Source organism: Zalophus californianus, chromosome 7, assembly GCF_009762305.2.
Source record: "Zalophus californianus isolate mZalCal1 chromosome 7, mZalCal1.pri.v2, whole genome shotgun sequence".
Taxonomy (NCBI): Eukaryota; Metazoa; Chordata; class Mammalia; order Carnivora; family Otariidae; genus Zalophus; species Zalophus californianus.
Genome location: NC_045601.1, coordinates 135,110,771 through 135,135,627, shown reverse-complemented (window position 1 = coordinate 135,135,627; position 24,857 = coordinate 135,110,771).

Sequence of the window (24,857 nt, the reverse complement as noted above, 5' to 3'; positions counted from 1 at the left end):
TTGGTCTCTGTGTGTGTGTGTGTGTGTGTGTGTGTGTGTGTGTTTGGACAACAGCTGGTAATGTTAGGTTCGTGAGAATCAAACTCCTCACCATGCAGGGTTGGCCGTTGGTCATATGCTGGGCAGTCCGAGAGAATATTCATTTCTGGTCACTCAGCAAATATTCATAAGTGCTTTCTCTGATCATACCACCTGCTTAAGAGCCACAGAGGATAAAAGATGTAAAACCTATTTATTGGCTTTATGATATATACAATACAGTTGAGTTGAAAAATTGATTCAAATAAAGAATTGAAAAACAGTGAAATACAGCCATATGAGAAAAGCTATAAAATACATGGCCGATTTATTTCCTGAGACATTATTACTTTGAGTTTTGTTTTCTTTATTTCCACCCTGCCACCCCTGTTTCAAACAGGGAGCTGGGCCCTTGCCATTTCTTCCAGGCCAACAACAGTCCTGCCATTTGTAAAACCCTGAGTTTATTGCATACATTATTGGTATGGACTGAAATTCATATGTTGAAGACCCAATCCCCAATATGATAGTGTTTGGAGGTAGGACCTTTGGGAGTTAATTAGATTTAGATGTGGTCACGAGGGTGGGGCCCTCATGATGGGATTAGTGCCCTTATAAGAAGAGGAAGAAAGGGGCACCTGGGTGGCTCAGTCGGTTAAGCATCTGCCTTCGGCTCAGGTCATGATCCTGGGGTCCTGGGATCCAGCCCCACATTGGGCTCCCTGCTCAGTGGGGAGCCTGCTTCTCTCTGCCCCTCTCCCCTGCTGGTGCACACGCTCTCTCTCTCTCTCAAATAAATAAATAAAATCTTTTTTAAATTAAAAAAAAGGAAGAGGAAGAGACAAGAGCTGTCTCTCTCTCTCTAAGTTCACACACTGAGGGTCCAGAAAGCAGCTGTCCACAGGCCAGGAAGGGGGCTCCCACCAAGAACCAAATATTCCAGCACCTTCGTCTTGGACTTCCCAGCCTCCAGAACTGTGAGAAAAATAAATGTACATTGTTTAAGCGCCCTAGTCTATGGCATTTTGTTACATCAGCCTGAGCTGATGAATATAATTATATGAGGGGGTCCCTGCGGCAGGATGACGACGAAAGGTCTGCCTTTGAAGGTAGCGAGAGGGGAGAGGGCATTTATTCCCCCAAGGGGAGAGCTGGTAGAAGCCCTGGGAGTGGTTGCTCCTCAGCTAAGTTCCCAGGAAGGTGAGGGGTGTCAGGACTATGTGTGGCTGCATGACGTGTCCAGAGAGGCTGGACCAGCAGGTGCCCAGTGAAGACAAAGATGCCTGCCTCTCACTCTCAAGGTGAAGGTGGAAAGTACTCACGTGACGCCCAGGCTTCGACCATGAAGACCTCAGTGATGACTCTGGTCCTGTAGAGCATAGAGGTTTCTGCCCCCTTATCTGTGGACCCCACAGGCACCCCACACTTCCATGTAACCTGAGGATGGGGGAGGGCACCCCGTCATGGCCGACATGGGATTTCCCACCTACTGGGTGGCTGAAGGGCTCTGAGTCTGGGTTAAGTTGATGTTGGCAGAGTAAAGAAGTGTGATATTTTGCACACCTCAGCTAGGGGTGCAGATTTCTACTTCTTTAACAGTCCATCCCACAGTACACCCCATGTTTCAACTTCCTAAGTCGACCTTGTGTCCTCTCAACACACCCCAAAGCTCATCAGCCTGGATCTAATTATAAATCCAACCTCTTCCCCACATTCCGCACATTTTCAAGACTTGGCTAGAATCTCATCTGCCTTTACCACTACTTGCCTCCCAAGATGTGAATGTCCAGTGTGTGTCTTTCCCCAGATCGTGAACTCCCGGGCACTGGGCAGGTGCACACTGTTGGATCTGCCCCTTCAGCCCTTTCTCTGCCTGGGGTCCCACCACCTTGTCACTCCTTACCTTGGCACCCAGCAAAGTGGTCTTTTCTCTCAAGGGTTTTCAGTAATTGTTGAATTTCATCTAATTGAAGGCTCTGGTCAATCAGAAGAGGCAGAGATGTAGCAGAAGAAGTTATCATACCAGGCTTTTGTGAGGAGACAGACATTCATTGGATCCCCCAGGAGAGGTGAGTTTGTTTTTCTAAACCTGAATGGCACTTTGCAAACAGGGTATCACTCTAGAGACCTGAAATTGGTAGAGGACTTTGAATCAGCTTCCTTACTCACAAGGAGGAATGATTCACCCTAGAAAAAAGTCCGACTGAACGAGTTCTTTTCATACAGGAAAAAAAATCTCATTAACTTGGGCTTCAGTAATCATATTTCAAAATAGCAATAATACCCAACATTTGAATAGTGCTTTTCTGTTTATAAAGAGCCATTTCACATACTTAAAACCTATTTCATCCCAACACAACCTTTTGAGGCACGTATCAATCCCAAACCGAGGCACAGATAAAATTGGTGAGGGTAGGCAGTTCTCCAGCCCCGGTCTTTTAATTTTTTTCTTCCATGAAACCACACCCAACTGAAGGCTATCATCAGATCAGAGTTACAGATCACTTAGCCGCAGACTCCTTTTAAGCTTAGAGTCTTTCCAAACCTTGACTAGAAAGTGGTGAGGTCAAAAGCATGCTTTAGTAAGTAAATTAACAGTGCAACAAAAATTAAGTGGAGAATTTTTTAAATTATTTCAATGAATAGACTTGAGAAATGTGCTCCTAGAGAAGCTGGGTTATTAGGAAATAGAAATAAACCAGAGGTATCAATGAACTAATGAAAAATCAGAGACACCACAGAATATTAGTGAGTGAGCTGTGATAATTCTACTACATCTTTATTTGCTAAAACGAGTCCTTGAAGGGGACTGTTAATAGACACCACTTGATTAGCCTAACTTGAGTTTATATGTGCTTGAAGGCAATAAAAATTGTATTTCTTTAAAGTGGAGCCTATAAATGCAAACTTTTTATTGATTTAGTCTGGTCTCTCAACCAGTTAAAAAAAAAAAGTGACACTCAACTGTATTTCTTTGTCAGACTTGGCTCTGAGACAGCAGCTTGTGGGTACCTGACTTTATCAGGAGAGGTCTAAATCCTAGCCTTTCACAGGAAAATAGACTCTCTGTCCTTTGCTATAGAACTGAACTGTATAATCACTTTATTTTTCTTAAGAAAATTCAAGGACCACAAGCATCACATGCCATGAATTATAAAAGAGCCAAATCTTGGTTTTATAAGATTTCAGGGCAAAGCACAGAAGAGCAAAGAGTGTTGTAAAAGCTGAAATAAAGGCTTTTTATGGAGGAGGAGATGTTGTTTTTTAGAAATCTGTCTTTTCTAGAGAGTTTTTGTGAAGCCACAAAAATGAAACCTAATCCGTTGTGTGAACTCACGAAATGATGACTCTCTGTCTGTTGCTTTGGGTTCCCTGGTTTATGGTGCGTCCCTTCCTGACCAGATCCCTCAGCTAGCTTTACAGAGCAATGATTAAAATCCAATTTTCTTGGAAGCTTTCATGTCTGTGGTTGGTACGGAGCTTTGCATGCTTTGCACACTTGACACTCTGGGATCGGATCGCTTTTGTTTTCCTAAAAAGAGACGTAGTGTACTTGACTCACTTTGGGAAAAGGTGAAGCCAGGTCTTCCTCGTTACCATTTCTGTAGGAGGAAATAGTCCTGCCTCTCCTTTTATGTGAGAGTTGAAAGAAGAAAAGATAAAAATCTTTTTAGCTGTTGCCTGGAGTTTAACCCGCAGTTTGCAAGTGTTTTTCCAATCACGGTAACAGACTTTGCATGAGCAAAGTGCCGTCCGGAGGCGCCCTGGAAACTTGACCTGCCAACCCTATACCAACAAAAATATGTCAAGAGCCATCTTCCAGGGAGTGCTTTATTAGTCTAGACAACATAGAAGTTTCCAGACACAGAGGCAGATGCTAATATAGGAGAGTTTAGTCTGGGCTATGAGACCGTCTAGTTCTTATTGCTGACACCCTCCCCCGCCGAAAGCATCCTGTTATCTCCTCATCTCTAAGTCCACCCACACATTATCCTTGTGGTACACCCTGGCCCTCAGGCTCCCACTCCTGATCTCCGGTCTTCCGAATGTCCCAGATGGCAAGTCCTCTCACACTTGAATGTGCTTTCGCATCTCCTGGGACCTTGTTAAGATTCCGATTCTGATCAACTGGGTCTGGGGTCGGATGTGAAATTCATTTCTGACAAGGGCTCAGGTGACACCGATACTGCTGGTCCATGGAACACACCTTGAGGAACGAGCTTCTAGACAAGCTAAGCTTTGTTGTGCATTTCCTCCCTTGGTTAATATTGAACACTTACCCCCCCAGTTTAGAGAATTTGTGTTTCTTCTTCAGAGCCTAGTGACATAACAGCATGCGCTGTGGCACCAATAGATCTGGGTTAGTCCTGAATCTCAGTCTCTTCATCTGTAAAATGGGCAGTAATAGTCCCTGCACACAGAATAAGGCAGAGGAAAAACAAGAAAGTGTTTGTGAGTATAAGCCCTCGTAAGTGCCTTGTAAATAGTAGTGAACCGGTAATATCTCCCAGATACAGTGAGAGGGAGAACTTTTAATCCCAGGACTTCAGTGTCCCACCCCGTAATGAAGGAGAAATTATTATTGGTTGTTTGGTTCATTCACCTGGTTCATTAACAATGGGTAGAGTTACGGTGTCCCAAAGGCAGGTGTCCAGGCTCTTCCTTCCTGTGTTTCTTGTCTCAGACCTGGGCAGGGCCTGGATCCTGGGGGCAGTCCAGCCCTGTTCATTCCATTTATTTTCCATCTTCTCCTTGCATGGAGCTGAAAGTAACTTTCTCTGCAGAACTGGTTTGTTGTCTTGAACTTGCTCCTGACCTCCTCATCCCAGTGTGCTCCACCTGAGATTTAAAATCTGGAGGGATGGGGTGCCTGGGTGGCTCCGTTGATTAAGCATCCAACTCTTGATTTTGGCTCAGGTCATCATCTCTGGGTTGTGAGATCAAGCCTCAAGTCAGGCTCCATGCTGGGTGTGGAGCTTGCTTAAGATTCTCTCTCTCTCCCTCTGCCCTTCCACCCTCCCTCTCTAAAAAAATAAAAAATAAACAAAATAAAATCTGGAGGGAGTTGGAGGAATAGAAGCAGAAGATCCCCATTTTGTCTTGGGTTTGAGCTCATCTGCAATCTATTAATAAAGTAGAACCTACTTTCTGGATCCCCATAACTTAAGAACAAAATAACAATAGTTACAGAACTTCAAACCCTAGATTTGTTTATTTGTTGGGTGGCATAGCGGAGATACAATGTGGACATTTGATGTAGATTTTTTGGTATCTGTGAAGAGACCAGCGCTGACTGGAAAAATGTGACAACAACTATCACTTTATCTAGAAAGCAGGGAAGTACCTAAATCTTTACTGGCACCTGCACCCCTCAGGGCAGACATTGTGGCTGATCCCACGATGGCCCCCCAGCCCTCAGCCACTGTGGAAGAGCAAGGAGGTTTAGAGAATTGCTCTCTGTTTCAGCTCAGAACCTGACCAGTTTAAATCAGTCACGGTAATCCCCCCTCCCCAGGCTAGTTACTGATTCGGGAACCCAGGCCCCAGTTGTCAGATAATGGTTGACAGGTGGGCACGTGGCTTCTTGGACCCAATCAGGCAGAGGGGAAGGACTCTTGGTACTCTCTTTTTTCAAACTTGAACAGAGAATCGTGCTGACTTACTTCTTCCAGGAAACCACCCAGCCACTTCGAAGGAACCAGGATGGAGCTGACCCCATGGGGGTAGGGGGAGGTCCTTCATGCCGTCATGAAAATGCCGGGTCAGTGAACTCTGAAACTGCTTTGGTCAAGGCTTTCCATTACCTGTAGCTGAAAGCATCCTACGGGACGGATTTGCCACATTCACAGCATCCTGATCGTTCCATTATGGCCATCTACTCATTCATGCATTTACGAATGAATTTACAAACTCATTTTCAGAGCATCTATTGTGTGCCAGGCTCCGTTCTAAGTATTAAGGATATAATCACAAATTAGACACAGTTCCTAAGCTCAAGGAATTCCTGAACTCCTATTCTAGTGGAAGATGGAAGTATAAATAGATGATTATAATCCACTGCGATAAATGTAAGTAGAGGATAGAGGACGAGCCTGTTGGCTAAGGCTGAACCACCATGATTGAGCAGATAGGCCTTAAATGAAGGGTGCTGGGGGTGCAGGGCTGCAGATGTGTCAGATGAAGAGGTATTGATTCTCCTCACAGCGGTGCCTAGGAGAGGTTCGCCCACCATAACACCAATGAATCCCCATTTCCTTCTGACTGTTACAATGGGGGGAGAAGGCAGAGGCCTGTTGCAAATCCACTAGAACATCAGTCTATGCAGGCTGTTCCTCAGCCCCTGCTGTCCCATCACATTATGATCCCAAATTCGGCAATAGGATCCGAGTACCTATCATTTCTCACTGGCACATGAACACATCGACTATCATTTCACACTGAAGTTGTTTAATTCCTGATGGGAAGATATCTGAAGCAGGGGGGAAAATGTTTTTAAGGGCCATGTGCAGATTGAAGGAACAGGCTTTGAACTTGTAAAAAGAATCATAAATATAAAGAATGTTTCTTTTCACTGGCACTTGTTTTTTTTTTTTTTAAGATTTATTTATTTACTTTGAGAGAGTGAGAATGAGAGAGAGAGAGAGAGGAGGGCCAGAGGGAGAAGCAGGTTCCTCGCTGAGCAGGGAGCCCGATGCGGGACTCGATCCCAGGACTCGGATCATGACCTGAGCCAAAGGCAGTCGCCCAACCAACTGAGCCACCCAGGCGCCCCAACTGGTACTTGTTAATATTTCTTGATCATGCCACAGGGAGAGTGTTTGGAAACATTAACCACTGAAAAGACACAGATCCGGGCACATGGATACATTTACAGTTACTACAATGAGAACATTAACTATTCACGTGGAACACTTAAGAGAATATGTTACAGGGCGCCTGGGTGGCTCAGTCGGTTAAGCATCTGCCTTCAGCTCAGGTCATGATCCCAGGGTCCTGGGATCGAGTCCCATGTCGGGCTCCGGCTTGGCGGGGAGCCTGCTTCTCCCTCTCCCCCTGCTCCTGCTCTCTTGCTCGCTCTATCTCAAATAAATAAATAAAATCTTAAAAAAAAAAAAAAACAGAATATGTTACACGTTGTAGTAAGGACCCAATTATATTCCTCTGACACATGAGGATACAGAAAACAGTCTGTCTCTCTCTCTTCCTCTGGTAACAACGAGGTGAACCTTTCACAAACCTTCTCCAGGAGCCCAGAGGATTTCTTTAACGTTATTAGTTGCTACCACCACGGGAGTCCCTGAGTCCCCAAGAGGTTTCTTACCAGACTGCTCCTAGTCCTGCTCTCCACAACTTCCCACAGCTTCTGGCCAAGGAGTGAGGCTAACAAAGCTTCCTGCAAAAAAAATCCTTGGTTCAAAAAGCCTCGTTCCAGAATTGCTGTTTTTAGGGACTTGAATTTTGACTCCCAAGAGATTTCATAAATATCTGCTGCCAGATATGTTCATAATGTATCTTCCCTTATACTCAGGATTCGTAGGCTATCAACAGGAAAAAAAATGCATTTTTTTCCAGCTATGCTGGATCGTTCAGCTTAAACCATTTGCTGTGTGTAGACACATCTGGAATTACCCATTGTCATTCTTTGCCTCAAACAAACCAGAATATATATAAGAACATAAGTTATAAAAATATCTTTGACTCACAGCTGAATTCACATCATTGTTGATTAGAGCCTGACAACCTAAGATGACTATAAAAGGAATAATAATTTATAATGCTAAGTAGTTACTTTAAATGTGACCACAAAGCTTCATTTCTCCTGTAATCTTTATCAGTATGTCCACATTTTATGTCATGTTTTCCACATATGATATGCCACCAGGACTGCTTACTGTCAGAAGAGAAGTTTTGTTTTTTAGAACTGAGGTTTTGTCTTTAGACCATGATTAACTCATTAATATTTTGAAAATATGTTCAAAAAAATTTTTTTTAGTTCGCTGTTCACCCGGCTAGAAGATTCTGAGGAGTAACGCCTTTTGTGCTCATGCATGCACAGGTGTATAAAAACGGCTGAAAACAAAGGAAAAGAGAACATTTTCTTTCCTCTGATCATGGACTCCATTTTCTCCCCCAGCTTCAGCTCTGCACTTTGAGCTCCACGTGGAGAGTCTCCGTGGAATTTAAAGGTCCCCGATGGCAGCTGAAGAAACAATTTATAACGACAGGGAGGCTGGTGTGATCACCCTGGACGTGAAGTGACGAGTGTGAACTGCCTGGCTCCTGGCTCTTCACCGGCCACCTGTGTGTCCTTGGCGAAGTCACACACCTTCTCTGGGTCTTGGTACCAACTCCTTTGCTTTTAAGTTTAAAAGGCACCTTGATGTTGTGATAAAACAGATGTGACAGCAGATGTAAACAGGAAGAAAAGATTCTCCCTGCTTCCACGCTCAGCTAGATAAAAGGCCCTTTCTCCAGTCTGAAGAGGAAGGCAAGATGTGAAGGGGAAAAAAAAAATCAAGAAAACTTAGAAATGGATCTCTGGCTCCTGCCGGGAGGAAGCCTGAGAAGGCAGGAAAAGGTCGCAAGAGATGTGCCCATTGTGAAGTTTGGGGATCTGAGAGTAGAGAAGTCCCCTCCCCTACAGATCCATCCAGAAGTCCCAGGGTCCTTCTGGCTGAAGGTTGGTGAAGAACCGGGTGAGTGATTACCAACCACCCCCAGAAGGGCACGTTCTGAATGAGGATATGGGGGCTGTAGCACATCTCCACATTCCCAGGCTCCCAGGTGAGAGGAAAACACTATTGGAGTGTGAGAGACGAACAGTAATGAGAGGCCACTGAGCCCGCAGGGGGGCTGAAGGTGGAAACGAGGATGAGGCAGGACAGGTGGCAGAGAGCCAAGGCGGGGCAGAGTCAGCATCAGCAGAATGTCGGGGTCTATTACTGTTCTCCAGAGAAACAGAACCAACAGGAGATATAGGTAACAATATATATTGATATCTAGAAAGAGATGTATTATGAAGTGTTGGCTCACAGGATTGTGGAGGCTGAGAAGTCCCATGGTCCGCCATCGGCGGACTGGAGACCCAGGAAGCCTGGTGATGTACTTTGAAGGCCCAAGAGCCAGAGAGTGGGTGGTGTAGATTTCAGTCTGAGCCTGCAGGCCTGAGCAGTGGGGAGATTGACGTCCCAGCACAGCAGTGAGGCAGAGCGCAAATCCTCCCTTCATCCACCTTTTTGTTCCATGCAGATTCCCCAACAGGTTAGATGATGCCCACCCACCCTGGGGAGGGCAATGCACTTTACTCATTATACCGATTCAGATGTTAATCTCTTCCAGAAACATCCCCAGGGGCACATCCCAAAATACTATTTAACCAGATATTGAAGCCAAACTGTGATCCAGTCAAGTTGACATATAAAATTAACTATTACCCTAGGTCATTATTGAGAGGAGCATCTCTCCATCTTGGGGGCTTTTGAAGTTCCCAATGCCAGGGCCATGGCCCTGTCCAGTTAATCACCATCTCTGATGATGATAGCCAGGCATTACTATGTTTTACATCTACCCATAGAATTTCAGTGTGGGATCAAGGTGGGGAACCGCCGATCCATTTTGTTCTGCACGCCCTTGCTACTTGTTCAGTGTGGTCTGCAGACCAGCAAGTCAGCATCATGAGGGCTTGTGCTAGAAATACAAAACCTGAGGTCTCATCCCAGACCTTCTGTTCAGAATCCACAATTTAACACGATCCCAGGGGCTTGTATACACATTACAGTTCGAAGAGGCTGCTGCTCAGTCAGGGGTGAAAACCAGATGAGATAAGGTTGACCTAAGGCCCACGTGGGGCTTAGATCTATGATTTCCAGCCTTGTGGAATGTTTAAAAATACAGATGCCAGGGCAGCTGGGTGGCTCAGCTGGTTAAGCATCTGACTCTTGATTTCGGCTTAGGTCATGATCTCAGGGTTGTGGAACTGAGCCCCACATTGGGCTCTGCACTCAGTGAGGAGTCTGCTTGGGATTCTGTCTCTCCTTCTCCCTCTGCCCCTCTGCCTGCCTTTCTCTCTCCCCCTCTCTCTCAAATAAATAAATAAAATATTTTAAAAATACAAATGCCTAGACCTCAAACCAGCCCTTTGAGATCAGAATGTCTAGATGAGGGGAGAAGGTCTTGGCTTTGTCATATTTTAAAATCACCTTGGTTGATGTTAATAGGCAGCCAGGTTTGAGATCTGCTGACTTAGACCCAGAAGCTGAAAGCTCCTTCCTTACAGATACCTCCAGGAGAGAAGGGTAGGGAACAGGCCAGAGGGGCATTTCAACATGGATGAGACCCACTTACAAGTCTGAATTGACTTAGAAGTCATTGCAATGGACTGAGTTCACGTGGAAGCTACTGGATTAAGTATCTGCATCTGATAGAATAGGGCTTGGAGACAGACCATTGCACTGAGTTTTATAGAGATAAGGATACATTTCTGCAAGCCTGAGCCTGTGGCTGTGAAATGGCTCCGTATACTCAATGCCATCACAGTGCCTGGGACATAGTACTTACCCAACCAATGGTTATTATTTTTAAGCAGCTAATATATAACCACAATACTTCCTTTGGTTTCTGAATGTGAAGATGGGTATTTTGCAACAGTTTTAGAAACTATCTCTGTCAATGTCCTCTCCTTCATTCTTTCTACCAGGAAACTGCGATTAGATGTAGATCAGGTCTTCCCGTGCTACTCTTCATGACGCTTATCAACCCGTCCTATTTCGTCTCTGTCTCTTCATGCTGCATTTTGTGCGATATTTCTTCAAATCTGTTTTCTGGTTCACAAATTCTTTCTTAAATTGGGCCTATCCTGCTGGTAGTAAGTCCTTTAAGCTTTATATTTTATTATATTTCTATTAATAAAATAAGTACTTCTTTCCTTTTCCTGTTTCTATTATTTTATTGTCTCTTATTTATACTTTGAATCTTTTTATACCCTTAAACAATTAAATCATACTTAATTTGTAGTCTTTGTCCAACTCTAAAATTATTAGGAGTTTGATGTTGCCGTGTGTTGTTTCTTTTTTTTTTTTAAAGATTTTATTTATTTATTCATGAGAGACAGAGGGAGAGAGAGAGAGGGAGAGAGAGAGAGAGAGAGAAGCAGAGGGAGAAGCAGGCTCCCAAGGAGCAGGGAGCCCGATGCGGGACTCGATCCCAGGACCCTGGGATCATGACCCGAGCCGAAGGCAGACACCCAACCATCTGAGCGACCCAGGCGCCCCTGTTTCTGCTGGCTCTTGTATGTTCCGTGTAGTAGCTTATCTTTGTAGTGTGTGTGTGTGTGTGTGTGTGTGTGTGTGTGTCTTTTTGTGCATGTGTGTGTGTAAGTTCATGCTTTATTTATAGAAATTCTTTGAGCTTTGGTAGGTCATTCCTTTAGGCTTATCCAGCAAGTATTTTTGTTGGCTTCTTCTAGGCTGCAGTGGGTATAACCAACCCACGACACTTTAAAAGAACTTACTAGCTTGAAGTTTGTAGGACAACACAGGTAGAGTGAATTTGAGCAGCAAATCTGCAAAAGAGTCAGCTTCCAGCTACTATTGTTTGGAGTCAGATTTGTCTCCCTTCTACCCAAAGGCAGATTTGTCTCCCTTCTACCCAAGCCTTCTACCCAAACATTTTTCCTTGCTGTCTTTATCTGAGAGGTGGATTTATTTCTGGTAGACCTTTACAAGGTGGGCCCTTGTTTTATCTTTTTTGACCCTGCACTCCACTCAGCTGTCAGAGCAGAAGTTTCTGGTCCCCAGGGTCAGCTCCTGCTCCCAGGGTGAAAGCTAGCTTCAGTGTGTGTTTATATCCCTGCATTTCTGCTTTTGCTTGATGCTCGGCCTCTGTGTAGAGGTTGTTCCTTATTGCCAGCTCAGTAATGCATTTTTCAATGATTTTTTAAAAAAAAACTTATCCAGCATGTTCAGTTGTTTCACAGGGAAGGTTGTCTGGAGTAACTGATCTACAATATTGTCAGATATGGAAAACTCCTTAGTAATTTCTGTCCTATCAAAAACAAAAATTTTTTTTTTTTTTTGGCCAGCTTTCAAGGCTCAGGAAGGGAAGCTGCAAAATGAAGACATTTTTCAGAACACTAAGCCGTTGTTCAGAAAACCAACATTGAAACTTACACTCCTCACCATCATTTTTCAAAGTGTTGTTTTGTAGGAATGGAATAGACAAAATGAAATTCTGTGAAGTTCTTTGCTTTTGGAAGAGTGTTGGTTATTTAAATTTCTGCAAAAATAGCAAAACTCTCCCTGAGCTAGAGGGCCACATGAAAATGGAAACAACAATCCTATCCTGATGCTGATTTAGATGTTGACAGAAAGCTGAGTGTGGATCTCTGTTGCACATCATGTGGATGAAAACTCATTTACGTTTGTGGAGGCCTCTAATGAAAATTTGAAAAACCATCCCATAGACAACAGTAATATCACTCACCAAAAATAATTGCTTTGATAAGGGTCATCTTATTAGATGACTGGTAGGCCAGTATATTTTTTAAGTCCCTTAGTTTCTTGGGTCCGCACAGGACAATATAAAGACTTCCTAGTTGAGTTATTCAACTGGCCACAGAGAAGTCTACAGAAGTGTCTGAGATGGACCATGTTTCTACTTCAAAAGATTAGAACTACAGGTTCTTCAAACAAGGTAAAACATGTTCCAGAACCATGTTAGGTAACACGCTACAGTTGTCTGCATAAAATAAACGAGTCATTCTACTTGAAAGCACCTTCTTCTTGACTAACGCCACTGTGGAGATTTTCAGTATCGAGTTTTTAACAAGAGTTGCCATCCAGGTTTAATTTTTTCCACAGCTTTTGAAATTGTTGATTATATCTAGAAAATGAGGATAAGAGAGAAATTTATTTTAAACTGGTTTTGACAAATGCCAACTAGGCTGATCTCCTTACAGCTGATGAGATGCAGGCACAAAGAAATCAGGACACAACCAGTGAACAGGAATAGGCCCATCCCAGGGGCGTTCACCTGAGCCTGGACCATGGCCCACATACATATTGACCCTGTCATGCCTCTATTCTCACCTGCTGTTTGGCATTTTTGATGATGTGTTCTGTGTCGGCTCATCTTCCTGCATGGTTCCTTTACCCAACATAGCCTTGACATATAACAGCCCTCCCTCCCACACCCAGGTGTTTTATCCTCTTCAGGGCAGCAACTGATACGGTCTATGCCAATAAAACAAACATTTAAAAAATCTAGACTAACCATAAGTTACATAATTTCCTTAGATGTTCTGAATTCCTAAACATTCTTATCTGACTTTATGATAAGATATGATACCACAAATACATTCTTTGAAAGACTTTTCAGCCAGTAAAAATGAAGGACAAATTAACTTTTGACTTTAAGGAATAAGCAAAAACGATGCTCAGTGTCATTTTCCCCGTTGCAAAAGGACCAAATGGTAAAATAGACATAAAGTTTATAATGCTAACCATTGTTAAGGGTACAATTAGTAACACTGAGAACATTAATGTGGTTGGGCAAACATCATGGCTGTCCCTTTCCAGAACCCTTTTATCATCCCAAACTGAAACTCTACCTCTTAAACAATATTTTCCCAGTACCCTCTCCCCCGCGCCCCCTGGCAACCATCATTCTACCTTCCATCTCTATGAATTTGACTGCTCTAGGGACCTCATGTAATGGAATCATATATTTGTCCTTTTGTGTCTGACTTCTTTCTCTTAGCATAATGTCTTCGAGGTTCATCCATGTTGTAGCCTGTGTCAGAATTTCCTTCCTTTTTATGGCTGAATACTATTCCATTGTATGGCTAGACCACATGTTGTTTATCCATTCATTTGTTGATGGATAATTAGTTGTTTTTATCCTTTTGGCTAATGTGAATAGTGCTGCTATGAACACAGTGTGCAAATATTGGTTGAGCGCCTGCTTTCAATTCTTTTGGGTGGTTTCCCAGAAGTAGAATTTCTGGATCGTATGGTAGTTCTATGTTTAATTTTTTGAGGAGCCACCATATTGTTTCCCACAGCAGCTGTACCCTTTTACATTCCCACCAACAGTGTACCAGGGATCCAGTTTTTCCACATCCTCACCAATACTTGTTTTTTTTTAATGATAGCCATATTAATGGATGTAAGTGGTACCTCATTGTGCTTTTGATTTGCATTTCCCTAATGATTAGTGATGTGGTTTTTTATGTTTTTGTTGATGTGTTTCTCTGTGTCTGTTTGTCTTGAGGAGGGACTCACTTGCCAGGGGGTACTTTCGATTTTTGGAGAACAGATAAAGCTCAAGCTTTCCCATTATTTTTTTTTTTCAGAAGGATTTAACGCACCTCAATTGTCCAGATTTGAGGAGGCAACTAAGCTTCTGGATACATCATCTCAATTCCTTTAATTCCCAACGAGAAGCATGCACCAGACATTTCCTTCCTTTTGTTCTTTGTCTTTAAGCACCGCTTTCAGGGTGGGCCTCCGCCTAGCTCAGCCAGCATGAACAACAGTGTGAGACTTACCAGCTCCTGAGGACAGGGAGGTGACCCCAAGGCTCTGCTCAAGTAGGCTGTGGCACACACATGTATCACCGTAGAGGGAAAAAGCCTTAATGTGTCAAGGGCGATACCACACAGAAGAAACCACGCCACACAGCAGAGTTATGACAAGAACAAATGTCTCCATTTGGACTGTGCTCAGGAAAACTGAGGAGTTGCAGTACAACAGTGGGGCTGGAGAAATCGTTTCTTCATGAAGGTTGGGCAAAATCGGTTAAAAATAGTTGGAGATGTCCAGGAATCAGAATGCAGGAAGGAGCCTGACGGTTGTCACATGTCTGACTTTTATAAGTTGTTTTCAAAGATGTGTTGGGGAACAGAGACTTCTTTCCTGTGGCAAGTTAGCTTGAGCAGAAATTACTAGAAAGCTATGACTTGTATTAACTCAGGGACAATCCTGACGAAACAATTAGATTCTCTTTTGTATGGGCCTCAGCCAGAACTAGAACCTGCCTAAAATGGCATCAAATTCATTCATTTCAAATAAAAAAGTATGATCTGAATTACTCAATACTGTATTTTAGAATAGGTGAAGTTTTAGTCAGTAATATACACTAACACAGTTTTCAATTTGTACTGTAATTAGTACATTAAAGGCAAATAGTGCTAAGGGTGTTTTGCGTTCTTGAAAGTTAAATAACCCACCTAAAACCTTATTCATATTTAATTTGCTAAGCAATCTGTTTCTTTGTAGATGGCACAAAGGTAAAATTTAGCTCAGTTCTTGTGTGCTTTAGTGGGAATTTAAATTATTGAGATTTTACTGTGGAGACTGAATCAGCATGCTAGGTTGAGATTTCTATTGTGAACATCTAATTATCCCAGTTTCAAGGATATTGCCTTTATAATGTTAAATAATAACTCACTTCACAGTTTCTTTTATTTTTGTTCAGTGAAAGACTCAAAATCCACTTTATTATATTTTGGTTTTGAAGTTATGTTTTAAACAATCCATAAATTGACAATTTGCCTATGGGGCTTGTCTTTTATCTTAAAGTTGGAGGTTTCCCTGAGGCCCCACAAAAACATCAAATGACACCAATAGTAATTCAACCTTGTATGTGGCTCTCTCTTTCTTCCTTTCTTTGTTTCCTTCCTTTTCTTTTCTCTTCTTTCATTGTTCTTTTTCTTTCTGTTTGGTCATTTGGCCCTCAAATATGATAGACATTGTTAAGAATCCATTCTATAAAGGATGTGGTTTGCTGATTCCACCAGCCAAGATGCCGGAATGTTGGTGGTGATTGCCAGTTTTGGTCATGTGGTTCAGATCTTAATTATCCTTTGAGCAGGGCAGATTCCTGCTCTAGAACTACAGAGAGTTTTCTGAATTGTTTATAATGCAGAACCCAGCATATAGCATGCAGAATGGGTGTAGCATGCTCCTGGTGCTTTCTAGCAATCCCCTAGCAGGGAGAAGGTGAGACCTTTCCCGGGTGTCACTGATAGCAATGTCTCTGTCCTGCTTCTGTTCTTGGTCTTCTCTCCTTGTCTGCTCCTTCGTGGCCATTGGTCCTTGTTCTCGGCCCATCCTGGCCCAGTTGTTCATGTTGGTCAGTTTCCAAGAAACCATTATATTGGTTATCTGAAATAATATTTATAAGAATTTCTGTGTTTTTATTCCTCAAAGTTAAACTTTAAGAAAATGAGAGATTCATGCAGGTGCTTGAGTTGCAATCTCCAACTTCGGAAAATGTTGCAGCAATTGCCAGTTACAAAATATTTCCTCTGTGCAGTGGAGAAGGAGTGCTGGTGAATGGTTCTAGATTTCCTTTTGTTGGGAAGGGCATAACTTCATGGAGGCTTTGCCTTTAAGCATCGCCCCCTGTTACGCAGGACACCTCTCCTTGAATACTGTCCCCACATATTATCTGTAGGGAAGGAAAAATTTTCTTCCCTTCTAGGTTCTTTGGCTGGTATAATAATTAAATTGACATAAGATGAATGAACAGGAGAAAACCAAATTTAATTTTGTACATAGAGGGGATCATAGAAATATGACACTCCAAGAAATGACCAAAGTAGGCAGCTTTTATGCATTTTAGACAAAGAAACAGTAAATTTGTGAAGAATTGACAAGGCAAAAAGGTTTGGCCTTGGGGTAGTAAATCTGTTTCTATAGTCTCTTGGCCCTGAATTCTCTCTTTGGTCATAAGGATGTCTCTACTACCTGGTACCTGGAGGGTACCTTTCACATGGGAGATTTATTTCTTGCTTTCAGGGGGGCAAGAAGGACTCTGACCCTCCTTTGTTCCCCTGAAAGCAGGAAATAAATCTGTTTCTTAAGTAACTTTAATTCAAAATAGTCAATATGCCAAAGTGGCATATTTTGGGGTGGCCTGCCCAGAACCCCATCATACCAAGTTAGTGCATTCTTTTATCTCCTTCAAGTCTTTGAATCTTATCTTTTCACTGAAGCTCCCCACGTAATGCTGAAACCCACCCTCCCTATTTCCCCTACCTTGTTCCTGCTTTGATTTTTCTTCTATCCACAGCACTTAGCTCCTTCTAACTGATTGTAACACTCATATTCATCGTGCACACCATCAAGCCTCTCTCCCACCCCTGAAAAACATAAGCTCTGGGAGAGCAGGAATCTTTGTCTATTTTACTTCCAGACGAATCTCAAGTGCCCGGGACAGTGTCTGGCACATAGTAGGTGCTCAACAAATATTTTGTTCAATGAACTTAATAAATGCAGTGGAGCCAGTCATAATTGCTGATATTTACTGCACATTTCCTTGTACTTCAAATGTTGCACTTGTGTATTTTTAAAAATATATTATCTTATTTGATTCTTCCAACAGCCCCATGCTATTGGTACAATCATCATCATCATCGTCGTCACTTTATGTGTGGTAAAACTGAGGTTTAGAGATGTTAATTCATTAGTGAAAATTACTCAGCTAGTAAACAGTAGATTTGGGGTTGGGGCCAGAAATACTTACTCTGCATCTGGGTTCTTAATCACTCTCTATAATTGCCTACAATAGGCCAGCTATGTAATTTGCGGGACCGAGTATAAATGGAAAGGTTCCTTGTTCAAGACCTGTTGGAATTTCAAGATGGAGGCAGCAGAACATTAAACCAAGCATGGGGTCCTGTGTGACTATATAGGCTACCTGTTTATGAAACCAGCCTGAGCTTAATAAATGGAAATGCCCAGCCATGGAGACTGAGGATGGGCACCATTCTTTTGCCCTTTCCCCCCATTTCAAGCGGGGTAATACTCATTCTTGTTTTAAATTTAGAGATGGAAGGAACACCAGAGGTTAGTTCATTGCACTCACTTGACAGATGAGGAAACTGAGTCTCAGAGAGACGTTCTTTGTGAAGGAAAACACATGCAGTCCCTTGGCAGGGACAGAGAACAGAGCATTTTTTACTATAATCAACAAAGTCTGGGTCATTGGTAATATTTCACATACTAATAATTTTCAGGGACTTGTTAAAAAAACTAAAAAGAATTCAAGGGTTTCCTCATGATGATGTCACTCCTATTTGCATTCATATACTATTTCTTAAGAAAAAGAATAGAGTGCATCACACTTATAAAAATCTGCTTAGTGTGTTTGGTAGAAAAAAAGTTAAGCCTACAGATTCAGATGATTGTTCCAGGCTAAAAGATTTTCCCATATGCTCCTCCCTGGCTCTGCCCCTCTTAGATTTCAGGGTCTAATTGAATGATACCTCCTCCATCAGGCCTTCATTTCCATTTAACCTAAGTCAACATACATTCTTTGTTTATGTGAGTTGTACCAATATGTATAATTTTAGAAATTAAGACAGAGAACAGTTTAAAACACAGCACTACACAAGCACATGTTCCATTAGCTGTCAGGGAGCTGTGGCAGAGAGATTAATTAATTGCTTACCCAAATCCATTCCTTCTTCTTTTGCAAAGAGAAGTGCAAATTTGTTCAGGATGATGATGATGCGCCCAGTTCAAAATATTCACTTCCTTAGTCTATCATCATGTAAACCCTGGGAAATGCCACTATACATGCAGGAAGGTGAAAGGCAAATGGTATCTTAGTATTATGATAAAATATTATTTTAAAATTTGCATTATATAAAACATGTGTAATAAAAACTGCCATTTTAATTATTTTTAAGTGTGCAATTCAGTGGCATTAATTACATTCACAATATCGTGCAGCTACCACCACCCTCTATTTCTAAAACATTTGTATCACCCCAGACAGAAACTCGCAAGCAATCGTCAAACAATAGCCCCATATCCCAGTCTCCCCAGCCCCTGGTAGCCTCTAACCTACTTTCCGTCTCTATAAATTTGCCTATTCTTTATACTTCATATAAGTGGAATCATACAATATTTGTCTTTTTGTGTCAGGCTTGTTTCACTTAGCATAATGTTTTCAGTGTGTTTCCATGTATCAGAACTTCATTCCTTTTTATGGCATAATGATATCCCACTGTACAAATATAACGTATTTAGCTTATCCATTCATTTGTTGGTGAGCACTTGGGTTGTTTCCTCTTTCTGGCCACTGTAAATAATGCTGCTATGAACATGGGCATACAGTATCTGTTTGAGTCCCTGTCTTCAATTCTTTGGGGTCTCTACCAAGGAGCGGAATTGCTGGGTTACCTGGCTGGATCATATGTGTGTTTAATCTTTTGAGAAACCACCAAATTATTTGCAAAGTGGCTGCAAGTCCCACCAGTGGTGCACGAGGCTTTCAATTTCTATACGTCCTTACCCACACTGGTTATTTTCTGTTTTTGCGATCATGGCCACCCTAGTGTTTGTGAAATGGTAGCTCATGTTGGTTTTGATTTACATTTACCTAGAGACAATGCTGTTGGGTATCTTTTTATGTGGGAAGTCCTTTTGATCTTGTAAATCTTCATGGCAGACAGCACCAAGTTTACAGCGTTCCTGCCCTTTGCCAAATTCCCACAGTGCTTATGTGTTAAGTAATGTGATTGTTTTAAAACCACTCCCTTTCATACTTTCATATAAAACCCTGTACCACTACCTGTATGTGATAAGTTTACCCAGAGTATTCTTTTTTTTTTAAGATTTTATTTATTTATTTGCGAGAGAGAGAGAGCACAAGCAGGGAAGTGGTACACGGAGGGAGAAGGAGGAGCAGGCTTCCCAAGAGCAGGGACCTGATGCAGGACTCAATTCCAGGACCCCGAGATCATGACCTGAGCTGAAGACAGACACTTAACCGACTGAGCCACCCAGGCACCCCTTACCCAAAGTATTCTTGATTAATCAATTGTATCCTCAAATCCATTTCTTCTTTTTCACAGAGAGAAATGTAAATTTGTTCAGAGTGATGATGATGTGCTCAGTTAAAAATGCTCATTTCCTTAAGCTAGGAGTGGCCATGTGAGCCAGATTTGGTGGCATAATTGAAGTCTCTGGGGTGGGGCCTCTAGGAAAGCTGTTGTTTTTCTGGTAAAAAGGTATAGTCTCAGCTGACATATGCCCCTTCCCTTCTCGTTCCCCTTCCTCCTGTGTGTCATGTAGACACCAAGTCTCTATGTGGAGTCCACATCCTGCAGCCCTTGGAACAAAATCACATGGTAAGGACAGTGGAACAAGAACTAGAAAGAACCTGGACCCTTGATGTCTTTGTCAAGTCTCTGCCCGGGTCTGTAGATGTTTGGACTTTTCACTCAGCTCGTAAAACCCAACTTGGTTAAGCCTATGTAGTTGGCTTTTTGGTACCTATGACCCAAAGGGGACCTAACTGTGAAGCCATAAAAGCCCTGGCTAATGGGAATCTAGAACTAATGGAACCTAAGGAGAGAAAACGAGGCAAAGAAGAGAAATTAAATGTGTTACAGAGCCAACTCCATGGCAAAGATCTCTGGAGGTAAAATGCAGAGCAGAGACTGTCTTTCATATCCCATCCCATTTACTAGCCGCTCATGGTCATGGTCTCCATCTGCATCAAAAGGCACTTCAAACCTCTCCTCACTTCCCATAGGGGCTCAGAACATCCTACTTGGCTAGATCAGACTTTCTTTGAGACTAGCTTAAACCTCATGAATTAGAAACTAGTGGACGAAGAACCACAATCTCTGAACCATTAGCCTAAGTGTCTGTCCGTGCAGTGCAGCGGTGTCCCAGCAGTGAGAAACGACCTTGATTCTCCTTGAAGGGTAAATGCAGAAAATTGAGAATATAAAACATCTTTTGATGCTTTTCTGAACAATGAAATTCTCAACGTACCTAGCTCCTTTAAATCTCTTGATTTATTGTGCCATAAAATAAATAGGAAATAAAAGGACCTTCCTTTCACGAAAACTCTATTCTTATAAATACATAGGCCCATATCCCAAACTTCAGCTGCTTTGCTCATTAATTCCATGGTGTGTATGAGTGTTGCCACGTATTTGCTTTCTTTTCAGGTCATTTAAGAATATCGATTTCTCCTTCTCTAGTGTAGAACTCAATTCTCTAAGGACTGGTTAGCAAAACATTTCCCGGCTCACACAGTGCCATTTAAAAATGATTACACTCGGTGTCTTCAGTTTAAAGTTTCCCTTCCTGGCTCCCATATGCTAGCAATTTGTACACTTCTCTTTTATGCTTTAGTTTTTAGGGGCAACTCCAAGATGCTCTGCCTGTGTCAGTCCCTTAACTGCCTTCTCTTGGTGGCTAAAGCAGCAGGGGCAATATCTATACCAGATAAGCCGTTGAAATTATTGTTTTCACAGCCAAAAATTTTTGAGGGGAAAGTCTCTGCCCGGGTCTGTAGATGTACCTTTGTAGGTAGTTATGTGTCATCTTTTGGCTCAAAAGTAAAATGCTAAGTTGCGCATTAGTTGTTGCATAAATTTGCATATTGATATATATAATCCCAACGATTTTAATAGCATCACAGATTAGCAGAGACAGATGCACGCAGACACACACAGGCTGACATTCAGAGACTCCCAGCTAGAAACAAACAGAGCCCAGGAAAGGTGTGGGGATGGGTCACTGAGAGCAGGGAAGATTGGACAGAATGCAGAGGGTGCTAAGGGAAAGACAGGGGGCCTGGGAGAGCAGAGGGCACTTGTTAGATTGCTTTAAGGAACCTCCCCACCCAGACCCCCACTCTCCTTCAGTCTTTAGACTCAGCCCTGAGTGGTGTGGAGGGAGCAGGGCTGATGACTTACAGACGCTGGGAGTGAATCAGAAGATCCAGAAGTAGTCTAAGGCCCACAGGAGAATTTAGACTTATTTTAATATAATAAATAGGCTCTGAAAGGGTTTCTTTCTTTTTCATTTGTAGTTCATTTTGGTCTTTGATTCTCTCTCCCATGACCTGAGTAAGACATCTAAGCACAGGACCAAGCCTTAGCTTTCTATATGTCTAGAACCCTTTGGCACTTTGCCAGCGATGATCAGGTCCTTGAGTGGAGATTCCACTGGATTGACTTGCACACCAAACCACCAGTTTATTAATTTTCTATGGAAAACATACACGTCATAAAGACCAGGGCGTTTACTGCTGAAGAGTCTAATCTCTGCTAGGAACCCGGTGCCGGGGAAAACTCATTAAAAATTAGGACAAAGGGCAAAGAATTCCTTAAGGAATATTTTCCATGTGCTTCAAGAGGCTACCTGGCATGCTCCATCCCCCCCCCCCCACCCCCCAGTGATTATTACCTGCCAAGTGGTCTCAGTTCAGTGCTGGAAATCTATTCTCAAATTCTTAGTCTCGGCCTCTCAAGTTTGGTTATTCCAACCATCTTTTTTTGTCTGTGTTTGCGTTGGTCACTGGAAAATCAGTAACTTCCAATTGCAATGAACGTCTCTCATTTCATAATTATTTACTGAGCTCTCAAGATAGGGTCGGTGCTCCAGTGGAGGTTAGGTACTGCAGGGGAGACAACGATGAATAAGACACAGAGCTAGGCTCTGAAAAAACTCACAATGGCAGAAGGAGGATTACGCAAATCCACTTGGCTGTCTACAGGGGGAGGAAACTAGAGAAATAGCTGCAAGGATTCAAGAATGAAACACCAAACCTGTTTACTGAGATGGAGGAAGGCTGGTTCATAGATAAGGTAGAATTTAAGCTCTAACCTAAAGAATGGGTCTGATTTTAACAAGCCGAAATGTTCCGATGGGGTAGTAAGGAGGAGGTGGGGGAGAGAGAGAAGGGGAAGAGTGATGGCCAAGAGGTAGCCCAAGACAAGGACGGGAGATAGGGCAGAGGCACCTGGAGCACTTTGTTCAGGTATATGCCTCATGCTTAGGGAAGGCATTAGGGAGGTCTGTGGGACACAGGGCTCGGAAGTCTGTTAGGGTCAAAACATGGACACCCATCATACCAGGAGCTTCATCCCATGAACACTGGGCACTCACAGGCTTTTGCATGAGGGAAGGCTGTGATTGCTGATCCTGAAGCTTAATTTGGTCTCAGTGTCCACGATGGGCTGCAGGGGAAGCAAGCAGAGAGGGTGAGGGGGCCCATGTGGAGGTTTTACTACAGGGTTTCTGATCAGAAGTAATGATGACCTGGCTGAACTAGGAAAGCAGCCGTGGGAATTTAAAAGGTAGAGGGGATGTAGGAGAGATGGTGAAGACAGTCTGCATCTTGGTGATGAGCTGGATGCAGGAGGTAGAAGAATCTTTGATTCAAAGATGACTAATGGAGCCTGACATTTATTGAGCACTGTGCTAGGCACCTTACAGGTAATAATGCATTTGATCCTAACAACTTCATGAAGTACATACAACTAGTATTCCCATTTTACAGTTGAGCAAACTGAAGCACAGGGCTTATGTAATTCCTCCAGGACTGCTCGGCTGTTGGAGGAGTCTCACCAGAGTCCTGGCTTGCTGCTCATTCCTGCACCACGTTGCCCCCAGTTGGATGGTTTCTACTCTCTCCTCCACCCAGTCAATAAATACCTGCTGATTGAATTGCCCTCTTGTCCTGACTCGCGGAAGCAAAGGAAAAGTAACCACAGTCCTGGAAACAAATTCATTTTTATCACTGAATCCAAATAGTTAGTGCTTTTAGAAAGGCACGAAACTCTGCCATTGTATTCATGGTTAATTAAAAAAAAAAAATATTCCCTGGGTGCCTGGGTGGCTCAGTTGGTTGGGCGACTGCCTTCGGCTCACGTCATGATCCTGGAGTCCGGGGATCGAGTCCCGCATCGGGCTTCCTGCTCAGCAGGGAGTCTGCTTCTCCCTCTGACCCTACCCCCCCCCATGCTCTCTCTCTCTTTTTCATTCTCTCTCTCAAATAAATAAATAAAATCTTTAAAAAATAATATTCCCTAACGGCAGTTGGCACCGTGATTAAGGTTTTCGTTTTATTTATTAGTTTGTTATGGCAAAACAAAACAAATCCTGCCTGAATTATCTTCCATGTGTCAGTAGAAAGGCATTTTTCCTATCAGTATACTTCCTGCTACGTGAATACATTGATAATCAACCTCATCTTCACTCAGTGACATCGGTCCCCTGGGTTTGGGGCTAAGTCCGAGCTGTTTTAGAATAAAGATCATCTTCCTTGTTCTAGAACGGCCCTCGGGCTCGCACTAGGTCTATTCAGTCCTCAAGGTTGGACTCTGGATTCGCCCTCTTTCTTTCTGTTTTCCTTCTCAAGCTGAAAGTACAGCACTGGAAATTCTTGATTAGAATTCAGACACTAGGAGGATAATCATAGTGTCGCTGCCTTAAACACATGCTACGCCGGCAGCTTTCAGAGCAGCAAAACGAAGGTTTATTGTGTAATTACAGATCTGTGCTCTGCAAGAAAGGAACTAATTTCGCCAAAAACCAAACTGCTGGCATTTTTTTTTTTTTAACTAAAGAGCCTTTTATGGCTAGCTGGCAACCTGTTTCATCGCCCCTACGAGTTGGAACCGTCGCTGTAGTAACCGTCAACTGCTTCCATATATTACGCCCAAGAGCGGAATAGGCAGAATCAGCGGAAAGAAATCGTGTTTGTGAAAGTGTGCGCGTGTGTGTGTGCTTGTGAATGTATCCAAGAAATGATGTGCGGGTGCCTATGTGCATATGTGCATGAGTGTGTGTGTATGTGTACATGCATGCTCGTGTATGAATCTGAGCCCCAAATGTGCAAGTAGTGAAAAATGCCCCCTGCTACAGTGTGGTGTGTTATGGGGGGTGGGGCGGGGCCTTCCTGCTGTGGAAAAACAGCCTTCATGATTTTACACTGCACCCATACCGAAAGGCCCTCAGCTCTTTTTTTTTTTTTTTTTTGAAAGATTTTATTTATTTATTTGAGAGAGAGAAAGAGCACGGGCA